Raw genomic sequence first — 12,751 nt, 5'->3', positions numbered from 1 at the left:
GGTTCAAGATGGAAACTAGCTAAGTCACACCAGATACATTTGGCAAGGAGACTCACCTATGATATCTACCTGCACAGGTGACCAAAACCATCGTGTCTACAGAGCAGGACCACCCACAGATGGGCTCCTGGGGAAATTCCACACTCTCCATCAGGGGTCCTAAGACCCTTATCAAGAGACCCAGAGGGGTGGGGTGCATGACCCCCAAGGGTATAACTGAGGCAAGCTTCAGACCACTGCTGAGACAGCTGAGATCCACACACCAGAGTGCTGCTCCACTCCACGCTGATTTCTAGTGGCATCAGCTGCTGAAAACTATGCTCTGCTTTGTTCTGCTGGATCAAGACTATACCCTTTTCAACCTGTGAGAATGGCTCTTCCTTGCAAGATGCTGATGGCCTCCTTGTCTATGACGCTGTCTCCTGGACCTGTTGGCTGAGAATCTGGCTCATTGTCCCCCATTGATTGTTCTGTGTGTTTTATATTCAGTTTGGATTGTTAGAGTGTGAGTAGGATATTAATGCATGTTGATGTCCTACTTTGAGTGAACCTGCATTCAATAAAAGCTAAGTGTGAATCTTGTCTATTCCTCGGTGCCAGGTTGCCCTGTGGGCAGCTAGCCGAGCAATCACTCAGCAGACTTATAGGAAAGACTATATCACAAAACATGCACTCACAACAAGGGTGAGAAAGGATTATTAGAACCCAGACAGAGAAGCCATAGTTGTAACAGAGAACTACACTTAGGAGTTGTGACCTTTAGCCAAAACCAAAACCAACCAATGACAACTCAGCAAAAAAGAAGCTGGAGGAATAAATACTCAAAACCCATTCCCCTCCCATTATCAGATCTCCACTGTTGTTTCCTGTTGGGCAGAGACACCTGAAAGCAGGGTGGGAGGGAGCCCTTGATATAGATCATAAAATTCAGCTTCCCAGGCAGGACACAGAGCAGAGAGAAGAAGGCAGGAAGGCTGTCGATGAGAAAGAAACAGAAAATGTCAGGACACTGTGTTAAAAGAGCCAGGACATGAGTTTTCCCTGTTATCTTCTCTTTGCAAAGGAACTTTTTTCCTTAAAAAAGGCAGTTTCTCATTCACTAACTACATGTGTTAAAAGGCAAGATGTACACAATTAAGGGCTTCTCTGTAATTAGCAACAAAGTTATCATGTGCCTCCAGCTTTTTTTCAAGGAAAGAGAGCTGTGCTCCACCATGGAGAACTGGCTTAGTCAAAGGACATTGGCTGTGCAGGTGGAGGTCCCAGAAGAAAAAAGAGACATCAAAGGCACAGCCTGAGGCCAACCAAGAAGGACCAAATAGTAAAGCCAAGTACAATTTGTAGAGAAACCGGACTCAGTTCCAGATAAACCTGTTTGGCCAAGGAGAAGATTTGATTAAAGGCTGAAGAACAGAGAAAAATTAACTTTATCTGTCAGGTTTTATAGGTGTTATTTCATTTAAAGACACAAACTATGAAACTTCTACTTAAAAGCCAGCTGTTATTAACCTAGTTTTAGTATATCTGATAAAAGAAGTTTAATGAATACGAATGGTGATAAATAAAGTTATAGCAAGGATTTAATGAATGGGTCTCTTAGTTTCCATATTCCTCCCATCCCCCACCACCCACCCACAAAGTCTACTATCTATACATTAGTCAAAGTGACTCTTTCCAAATATTAGTCAGATAGTGTTACTTGCTGCATAAAATTCTCTGATCCCCCACTTCATTTATAATTAAATCCAAACATTACCAAATTAAAAAGCCCTATCAGAATTTTTTAAACCATTAATCAGTCATGAAAAGTGTTTTTCCCAAAAACCCACAGGAAAGAGTACCCCTTACTTTCTTCAAGTTCAAATGCCATAGACCCAAAAAGAATTTTCCCGACCACCCCATATTAAGAAGCCCCACCGCCATCTTCACTCTCATTTTCTTTACTTTATTTTTATTCAAGATTTCTATTACCAAATGAAATGCTAGGTATTTTCCTGTTTGTCCCGTCTGTTTGTTTGTTGTCTTGTTAGAATATAAACTCTATGAGAACATGGACTTTATTGTGTTCACTACTGTATCTCCATGCTTAGAACAATGGGGGCTCCAGAAATTATTGATGTGTCTATTGAATGAATAGTGGAAGGAGGGAGGGATGAAGTAATAGGATGATCTTGAGGAAATAACACACTGAGAGGACCCAGTTTCCTTTTACAAGAACCACCTTGCCTCTCACCTTCCCCAGCTCTCCGACCCTGCCACAAACACATGCACACGTACACTTCCCTTTCACTACCACCTTGAAAACTCTGCCTACTGCTGCCCTTGGTGGTGTGGCTCAGTGGATTGAGCATCAGCCTGCTAACCAAGGGGTCGCTGGTTCAATTGCCAGCCAGGGCACATGCCTGGGTTGCAGGCCAGGTCCCCAGTAGGGGGGCATGCGAGAGGCAACCACACATTGATGTTTCTCTCCCTCTCTTTCTCCCACCGCCCCCAATGTCTGAAAGGAAATAAATAAGATACTTCTGGCCAAGATGGAGGCATAGGTAGATATACTTTGCCTTCTTCCACAACAAAAAGAAGGACAATAAATTTAAAAACAAAAAATATCCAGAACTACCAGAAAATCAAACTCTATGGAAGTCTGACAATGAAGGAGTTAAAGAAGAAACAGTCTGGTAGGATTGGTGGAGATGGGTAGCCAAGGCAGAGAGGACAAGCAGCAAAGTGGCCACTGGAGGATGGGGCAGTTCCACATTTGTGTGAGGATAAACCAGGGGGAACAACTGGGGAGTGAGACAGACCACATAAATCAGGGGTGCAGCATGGAAAAAGAAAGCCTCAAAACCTCTGGCTGTAAGAACATGTGAGGGTTGCAGCAGCAGGAGAAACTCCCAGCCTCACAGGAGACATCCCTGGAGAGACCCACAGGGTCCTAGAACATACACAAACCCACCCCCTTGGGAATCAGTACCAGAAGGACCCAATTTGCTTGTGGATAATGAGGGAAATGACTGAAAGCTGGCTGACACCCGAGCAAGCAGCCTTGTTCCCTCTCTTGACCCCTCTTCCACATGCAGCATCACAACGCAGTGACATGGGTCGCCCTGCCCTGGCAAATACCTAAAGCTACACCCCTTACAATGTAACAGGTGCGCCAAGACAAAGAAATATAGCTCAAATGAAAGAATAAATCAAAGCTCCAAAAAATACAACTAATGAAGAGATAGTCAACCTATCAGATGCAGAGTTCAAAACTCTGGTAATCAGGATGCCCACAGAAATACTTGAGCATGGTTGCAAAATACAAGAAGTAAAGGTTATGCAAAGTGAAAGAAAGGAAAATGTACAGGGAACCAATAGTGAAGGGAAGAAAACCAGGATTCAAATCAATGGTTTGGACCAGAAGGAAGAAATAAACATTCAACCAGAACAGAATAAAGAAACAAGAATTTTAAAAAATGAGGAGAGGCTTAGAAATCTCTACACAACTTTAAATATTCCAACATCCTAATCATAGGGGTGCCAGAAGGAGAATAGGAAGAACAAGAAATTGAAAACTTATCTAAAACCATATGAAGGAGAACTTCCCCAATCTGGCAAAAATAAATAGACTTCCCAGAAGTCCAGGAAATTTAGAAAGTCCCAAAGAATTTAGACTCAAGGAAGCACATACCAATGCACATCATAATTACAGTAACCAAGATTAAAGATAAGGAGAGACTCTTAAAAGCAGCAAGAGAAAATGAGACAGTTACCTACAAAGGAGTTCCCATAATGCTATCAGCTGAATTGTCAAAAGAAGCCTTACAGGCAAGAAGGGGCTGAAAGGAAGTATTCAAAGTCATGAAAGGCAAGGACCTACATGTAAGAGAACTCTATCCAGCAAAGCTTTCATTTAGAATAGAAGGGCAGTTAAAGTGTTTCCCAGATAAGGTCAAGTTAAAGGAGTTCATCATCGACATGTATGAAATGTTAAAGAGACTTATCTAAAAAAGAAGAAGATGATCAAAAATATGAATAGTAAAATGAGAACTCACAACTATCAACAACTGAACCTAAAAAAAAAAAAAAACCCTAAGCGAATAACTAGAATGGAACAGAATCACAGAAATGAAGATCACATGGAGGGTTATCAGTGGGGAAGGGGTATGAGAATAGGGAAAAAGAAACAGTAAATAAGAAGCATAAATGGTAGGTACAAAATAGACAGGAGGAGATTAAGAATAGTATGAGAAATGGAGAAGCCAAAGCCATGTACAACCCATGGACATGAACTAAGGCAGAGAGGGGGTGGCAGGGAATGCTGGAGGGAAGGGGGTGCAGGGCAGAGGGGAATAAAGGGGAGAAAAAGTGGGACAACTGTAATAGTATAATCAATAAAATATACTTTAAAAATAAAATTAAATTAAAATTAAAAGAGAAAACTCTGCCTATTGCTAACATCACAAGAGGCTGTTGGCCAGGTGAGGCACCAGCCAGCTGGTGGTGGGAGGAGTGCGGAGTTTCTATATATTTGTCTTGACCTGCCTAGATTAAAGGCTTAAAGTGATGCCCCAAAACAGGATTGTCTAAAGACCTTAGCATCCCATTTTAAAGTCTAAAGGCTTCACTGTGATCAGCAAGAACTCCCAGCTAGTTCAGATTCTTGGCACCAATTTCATCCCCTACAATTCTCAAACTCTTACTTCAGCCTACTTTGTCTATAAACCCAGCCTTACCCCAAACAGTTTCATTCCAGAAAGCCATTTGATTACACTGAATAAATATATGGCAATTTTTAATAACTCATCAGCCAGAAAATAGTTGATTTCATAGTATATGCAATGTATGTCAAATCTTAAGAGAGAGGAAAACATGTTTATTTCTTAAAGCAGCCATATAACATTGGTTATTAATGAGATATTACATCAAAACCAATTGTTTTCAAAATAAATGAATTGGTCCACTCTGTTTGCTAATGTGCTAGCCCTTGGGAGAGGGACCCTTTACTCCCAGGTTTTGCTGCCTCTTTGCCCCATATTGGAGCCCTACTTGTCCTGAAAAGGAAAAAAGCAGTGACCACCATTCCCCAGATAGCAAGGCTGAGGATGAACACGGAAAGGCAGAGCACACTGCTTGGGATTGGACACCCAGAAACCCCACAGTTTCAAAGAATAGGATAACATTCTTAGAAAAAACAAGGACTTATTTATTCATTCAATCAACAAATATTTATTTGACAAATATCAGTAGCCTAACCTGTCAATCATAGCTGTAAGCACTGAGGATAAAATGATGAGCAAGACAGACGAGGTATCTGCCTTCATGAGGCATATATTCTAATGGGAAGATAAGGAAAATAAATCGGTTGACAAAAAGCCAGTACACCAGTAATAACACAGAACTGTGTTAAATAGTGATAACTCCACACAGGAAATAAAATAGGGTAAGGAGGTAGAGAGTGAATGAACACCTGGGAAAGGGAGTGAGGGGGTGGGAGGTGTTTTAGCCAAGGAAGTGATGGAAGACCTTTCTGAGTACTGTCATCTCAGCTGAATGATGAAAAGGAGCCAGACAAGCACAGATCTGGGGAGGAAATCTGGCAGCAAGAACAGCAAATGCAAGGGCTCTGAAGTCAGGAATTAGCTGGAGTATTTAAGTGAAAAGAAAAAATATGAACATGGGTACAGCCTGATGAACAAGAAGAGTTGAAGGAGATAAGATTGGAGAGATACAGGCTCCGGACTAAATACATATTTTGTCCAAATATGAGTTGTTAACAATATTGTCAAACAATACAAATGCTAAAATAATTCTTAAAAGAGAGGATCTATGGTATAAAAAATTAATAACCATCAAGGAAAATGTCTTAACTGATAAAAAAAATGAGAAAGAATGGCAGATTAAATAGAAAGGGGAAATTATTCATCCCACATCAGGGGAAGTCAGAATATATGATGCTATTCTTGATTTTGAGAAATAAGGAAAAACAGATGATTTCTAAAAATCTGTATGTAAGAATAAAATAAAAGAGAACGTGTATTATTTCCAAATAATTAGATAAAATAAAGCAAAAATAAACTTTCATTTATATGGAAATGGAAAAGACAAAGCTAAAAAAAAATCTGAAACTAATAAGCCCTAGTATCAGTGATCATGATAAATGACAAGTGGGTCAAAAATCAACTGTTAATAATAACAGGAAAGATTTTAAATTATAAATAAATATTAATGAATGTAAGTCATTAAACAGAATGAAGTAACAACACGATATATTGATGTATTAGTTCAAGAATAACTTTCATGAAAACATATTACAAATAGCAAAACATCAAAATGAATAAATGTTAGAGTTATATGGTAATGTAGGAATCAAATATTAAAGATAAAATTTCCAGTATGGGGAAAATAGATTTGATTAGTACTGTTGCAATAATTGTATAACCATTGGGAAAAAGTAAAAGTTAATCCAAAATAAACTCCAAATGGGTCAATGCAACCAGAAAATATACCAAAGTATAGATGTATTTTTAAAATATATTTCATTAATTATGCCATTGCAGTTGTCCCATTTCCCCCCTTCATTCCCCTGCACTCTGCACACCTCCTCCCACCCACATTCCTCCCCTTTACTTCATGTGTCATAAGTTCTTTAGCTTCTACATTTTCCATTTTATTCTTGCCCCCCCGTCTATTTTCTACCTACCATCTATGCTACTTATTTTCTATACCTTCTCCCCCCTTCTCCTCCTCCCACTCCCCTGTTGCTAAGCCTCCATGTGATCTCCATTTCTGTGGCTCCACTCCTGATCTAGCTGTCCGCTTAGTTTGCTTTTGTTTTAGGTGTGGTTGTTAATAACTGTGAATTTGCTGTCTTTTTACTGTTCATCTTGTTCGTATTTTTTATTTTCTTTTTCTTAGATAAGTCTCTTTAACATTTCAAATAATAAGGGCTTGGTGATGATGAACTCTTTGAACTTGACCTTATCGGAGAAGTGCTTTATCTGCCCTTCCATTCTAAATGAAAGATTTGCTGGATAGAGCAATCTTGGATGTAGGTCCTTGCCTTTTTTGACTTGGAATAATTCTTTCCAGCCACTTCTTGCCTGTAAGGTCTCTTTTGAGAAATCAGCTGACAGTCTGATGGGAAGTCCTTTGTAGGTGACTATCCCCTTATCTCTCGCTGCTTCTAGAATTCTCTCCTTCATTTTAATCTTGGGTAATGTAATTATATTGTGTCTTGGTGTGTTGCTCCTTGGGTCCAACTTCTTTGGTACTCTCTGAGCTTCCTGGACTTCCTGGAAGTCTATTTCCTTTGCCAGATTGGGGAAGTTCTCCTTTATTGTTTGTTCAAATAAGTGTTCCACTTGTTGCTCTTTCCCTTCCCCTTCTGGTACCCCTATAATTCAGATGTTGGAACATTTAAAGATCTCCTGGAGGTTCCTAAGCTTTCCTGATTTTTTTTGAATTTTTGTTTCTTCCTTCTTTTTTGTTTGAACAAAAAAGTTTATTTCTTTCTTCCTTCTGGTCCACTCTATTGATTTGAGTCCTAGTTTCCTTTTCATTACTATTGGTTCCCTGTACATATTGCTTCATTTCACTTAGTGTAGCCTTCATTTTTTCATCTAATTTACAACCAAAATCAACCAATTCTGGAAGCATCCTGATCACCAGTGTTTTGAACTGTGCATCTGATAGGTTGGCTGTCTCTTGGTCACTTAACATTATTGGCTCTGGGACTTTGATTTGTTCTTCTGTTTGAGCCTTTTTTTTTGGGGGGGTGGTCTGGTTATGACTATAATGTAGTGAGGTGCAGAGCCTTAGGTGTTCACCAGGGCAGGGCAACTCAGTTGCTGGGTTGTAATGCTGTATGTGGGGGCAGGGTCAAAAAGGGAATAATGGTGCTTGCTTCACTCTCTTGGATTTCAGTCCCTTCTACTGCTTCCCACAAGCAAATTGGGCCCTTCTGGTGCTAGTTCCCAGGTGGGTGGGCTTGTGTACATTCTAGGGCCCTGAGGGTCTCCCCAACAACTCTCCTGTGAGGCTGGGAGTCTCTGCCAGCACCTCAACCCCACCCCCAGGTGTTATCAGTCGGTGCTTTTAGTCTTTATTTCCCATCACTGGTGGCCTGGGTTGCATGATCTGTCTCACTGCCCATTTTTGCCTGGTTTATGTGCATGAGAATGTGTGACCGAGGTCAGCCAAGTGCCTCGTGCACCTCCCTCGGTCTGCTTGTTTCCTCCCAGTGTCTGGGGTCTACCAGCTGCTGCCTGCGCCCTCGGGTCTGCCAACCACAGCTTTTTTCTGCCATGACCACTCTCCACCAGCTGCTGACTCCACCCCTGTTACCCGTTTGGATGAATGGTTGTTGGACTTCTGTACAGTTCAATTTTCTGTCTGTTGGGGGTTTTTTTTCTAAATTTTTGTTGTCCTTACTTTTGATTGTGTGAGGAGGCACAGTGTGTCCACTATACCTCCATCTTGGCCGGAAGTCTGTAGATTTATTTTTAATAAGTTTGAAGTGTGAAATTCTATTCCAAATATGATACAAAACTCAGAAAACATGAAAAACATGGGCACGTTTGATTATATTAAAAATACTGAATACGAAAACTACAAAAGCAAATGTCAGAGTGGGAAAAACACTGCAATTTATAACATGAACGACTACTTTCCTCTCCCTCACTCTACCCAGCAAACTGACCTTTTCACTATTTCTCAAATGAACACACAAAGCATATTCCTACCAAGGCCTTTGCACTGGCCATTTCTTTGACCTGAAATATTATTTTCACATAATCTCACCTCTTCCGGTCTTTGTGCAAATCACGACATTTCAGTAAGTCCTGGCCACCTATTTAAAACTGCAATCATCCACCATGCCTCAATCTCCTTGTCTCCCTTTACCTTGTTCTATTGTTTTTCCATAATATTTAAAGGCTTCTGACACACATTATCACTCATTAATTTATTATGTCTATTATATCTTACTGGTAGAATGTAAGTTCCACAGGGTCAGAGATTTTTGGTCTCTTGTTCAGTAATGTATCTTCTCCACTAGAACAGTATCTAGCATTTAGAGTATGGACACGATAAAATATGTGTTGAATGAATGAAAGAAATTGCCATTGCTCTCTGGCCAGGCGATCAATTGGTTGGAGCATCATCCCATACACCAAAATGTTTCGGGTTCAGTTCCCAGTCAGGAGAACATACCTAGGTTTCAGGTTTAATCCTCTATCTGGGCACATGCAGAAGGTAATCAATCAATATATTTTTTTCTTTCTCTCTCTCAAATCAATTAACTTCTCAGGTGAGGGTTTAAAAAGAAAAAAGAAATTGGTATTTTCGTTTTGTAATATGTAATCCATCCTATTCCCTATACCAGGGGTTTCTGATTTTTCAGGCCGCTGACAGGTACCAGTCTGTGGCCTGTTAAAAATCAGGCTGCACAGCAAGAGGTGAGTGGTGGGTGAGCAAAGCTTCATCTGCATTTACATCTACTCCAATTGCTCACATTACCACCTGAGCTTCCCTTCCTGTCAGATCAGTCACAGCATTAGATTCTCACAAAAGCATGAACCCTACTGCAAACTGCGTATACAGGGATCTAGGTTGCATGCTCCTTATGAGAATCTAATGCCTATGATCTAAGGTGGAGCTGAAATGGTAATATTAGCGCTGGGTAATGACCATAAATACAGATTATCATTAGCAGAGAGGTTCAAAGGCAGAGACCATAATAAATCAATTACTTTCAGACTCATATCAAAACCCAATCAGTGAGTGGCAAGTGACAATTAAGCTGCACCTGATGGCAGGCTATAAAACCACCCCCCACCCCAGCCCATGAAAAAATTATCTTCCACAAAACCAGTTCCTGGTGCCAAAAAGGTTGAGGATTGCTGTCCTATACCTAAGAGTTTTAATACATCATTAACATGACCTTGAGCTGTTCAGTTAATGCTAGATATTAACTTGATGCTACTTGGGGGTTTTATTTGACCCAAGAGAAAAAAATCAGTATATGCAGAAAAAGTGAAGTTAATAAGAGTCACTTTTCCATCCAATAGTACTTAACAAAGCAAATCTGTTCATTTTTGGAAACCTTTGTAAAATAGTGTACACTTTACTCTTTGTGTGCCTACCAATAGCAGCCTTTCCTTTTTCATAAACACTGGTGAAATGGTATATGTGTTAAATGTGATATTCCATTTGTAAGGGCTGGCATGCCCCTACCACAAATAAAGTGCTAGCTTTCTTGATATCTATTGTGACCACTCTGAGGCTTTTTGTGTTTATGTTCAGGTTCTCAGCTGCAGGTTTGGGTTGGGATTGCCAGACGTCTGATTACTGATAAGCAGTGTCACTATATTTAGAGTATAAATGGGAGTTTACAAAGTAGAATATCTGATTTTGCTACCTTACTTGGCTCTATGTTCTTAGGATTCATTCAGGATTTTTAAAAATTTGAGACATGTATATGAATATTCTTGGTACCTTTTTAGGGTTCCTTTACTTTGGAAACTATTGGGAAATATTTAATTAGAAAATAAATATTATAAGTAATATTTTTCATGTCAAAATATTTTACTTATTTATGCCTCGAATCTTTGAACAGTCTTCATGAAACTCCCTATTTGACATAGTTTGTAGTTGCTGGTTTGGGGTATAAAAATGCTATAAGGCATGTTATTGATAACTAAATAATAGCACTTATCTGTAATTCAAACCAAGAAATTCAATTAAGTTGCTCATCAGAGTTTGTATGTCATTCTACAAGAAACTAAAAGAGCCTACTGAGCTTTGGCCAGGTAGCTCAGTTGTTTGAAGCATTGTCCTGTACACCAAAAGATTTTGGGTTCAATTCCAGTCGGGGCACATACAGAGACTGAGAGTTCCATCCCTGGTCAGGATGTGTATGGGAGGCAACCGATCCATGTTTCTCTCTCTCTCCCTCACTCTCTCTCCCCTCTTCTCTCTCTAAAATCACACATATATCTTCAGGTGAGGATTAAAAAATAAAATAACAAATAAAAAAGCATATTGAGTTGTGATCATTAAAAATTAGTAATTTGCCCTGGCTGGTGTACCTCAGTGGATTGAGCATGGGTTGCCAATTTGATTCCCTGTCAGGGCACAGGCCTGGGTTGCAGGCCAGGTCCCCAGTGGGGACCCAGTGAGAGGCAACCACACATTGATGTTTCGCTCCCTCTCTCCCTCCCTTCCCCTCTCTCTGAAAATAAATAAATAAAATCTTTTAAAAACTAGTAATTTGACTCTCATAGTTCTCCAATGGTATGCTTCTTTCATTAAAATGTTATTTTGTATAGTTATGTACAAGATAATAATATTTCATCTCAGAATGAGATGCTTTTAAATTGAGAACAAAACAATCTCTTCTTCAATTTATAAAATACTTGGCAAACGTCAGGATAAAAGGCACTCTGCAAGTATAGAACATTATTAACTCGCTATTCCATTTTGCAATATCCTAAATATTTTTTATTGTGCTAGGGGAAGAATAATACTTAGAAAATACTTACCAAGTACAAAAAGGAGATTTGGACATCTTAAATTCTTACATCAGAGAATCAGCAATTCAGATTTATATAAAAACTAAAAATTAGCTTACACCTAAATCCCCCATACCTTCATTGTCATTTACTGAATATTCCATAACAAATTTGGTCCTGGAATATGATATATTGAACTCACATTTTTATCTTCACTTTTACCCAAATATCTACAAAATGACAGCTACAAAATTTTAAATAGATAAACCTGCAGGGATAGCAGGGAACAGGAGATTCAATAAGGTTGGGGGGTGGCTAAAAAGGAAAAGAAAGAGAGATGGAAAAGAAAAACCTGGGATAATAGTGATAACAGTTGTTCAAAAAAGCAACCACTCCAAATTAGATGAAGAAGACAAAAGAAAGGGTATGGCCCAGAAAGAAAAAAAGACTATGTGATGTGTGAACTATTCAAAAGAGATTTCTTTTCTTTCAGTCTATAGATAGAATTTTGAGATTAATTACTGAATGAATCAAAGAAAACAATAGAAACAAAATTCTAGCTCTGAAAAATGCCAACTCCAGGAAATACAAGAAGTTGAACAAGAGCTATAAGCATAGTATAGTACGTAATTTAACTGCAAATAATAGTCACATGATAATTTAAGCATAGATTATTGATTGAACTAAAACTACATCTTTTAGCAGATCTGAGATAGAGAAGTATCTGAATGCACGTGAGTATGAGTGCATGTGAAAGAGAGGGAAAGAGAGAGAGTGCACACAAAATCATCACCTTTCTTAGTAGCAAAACAATATATAATGTCAAAAAGAAAAAATAAATTTTTTAAGAAGCATATTATTTACAAACCTATATACCAAAAGAAACAGCTAAAAGATCTGAAGGTGATTGTTTCAGGGAAGCAAAAATCAAAAGTGAAAACAAAATTAAAAGGGACATTGGACTGTCTTTTTATGTAAGTCTGGTAATACCATTTGAAAAGTATTCATTAACTGAAATAAATTTAAAATTACAAATACCAAAGTTATGTAGAAAGAGCAACATACAGACAAATATATATGTGTGTGTGTGTGTGTGTGTGTGTGTGTGTTATGCATCTATTGAGATAATCATTGGATATTTTAGTCTGTTAAATTGACTGACTTTCACATTTTAGCTGGACTTGAATTTCTGCACTGAACTCATTTGGTCATGAGGTATTATGTTTATCATCACTAAATTCAATTTTCCAGTACTT

Source organism: Artibeus jamaicensis, unplaced genomic scaffold (genome assembly GCF_021234435.1).
Source record: "Artibeus jamaicensis isolate MK-2021 breed Jamaican fruit bat unplaced genomic scaffold, CSHL_Jam_final contig_388, whole genome shotgun sequence".
Classification (NCBI taxonomy): Eukaryota; Metazoa; Chordata; class Mammalia; order Chiroptera; family Phyllostomidae; genus Artibeus; species Artibeus jamaicensis.
This window is presented reverse-complemented; position numbering follows the sequence as displayed.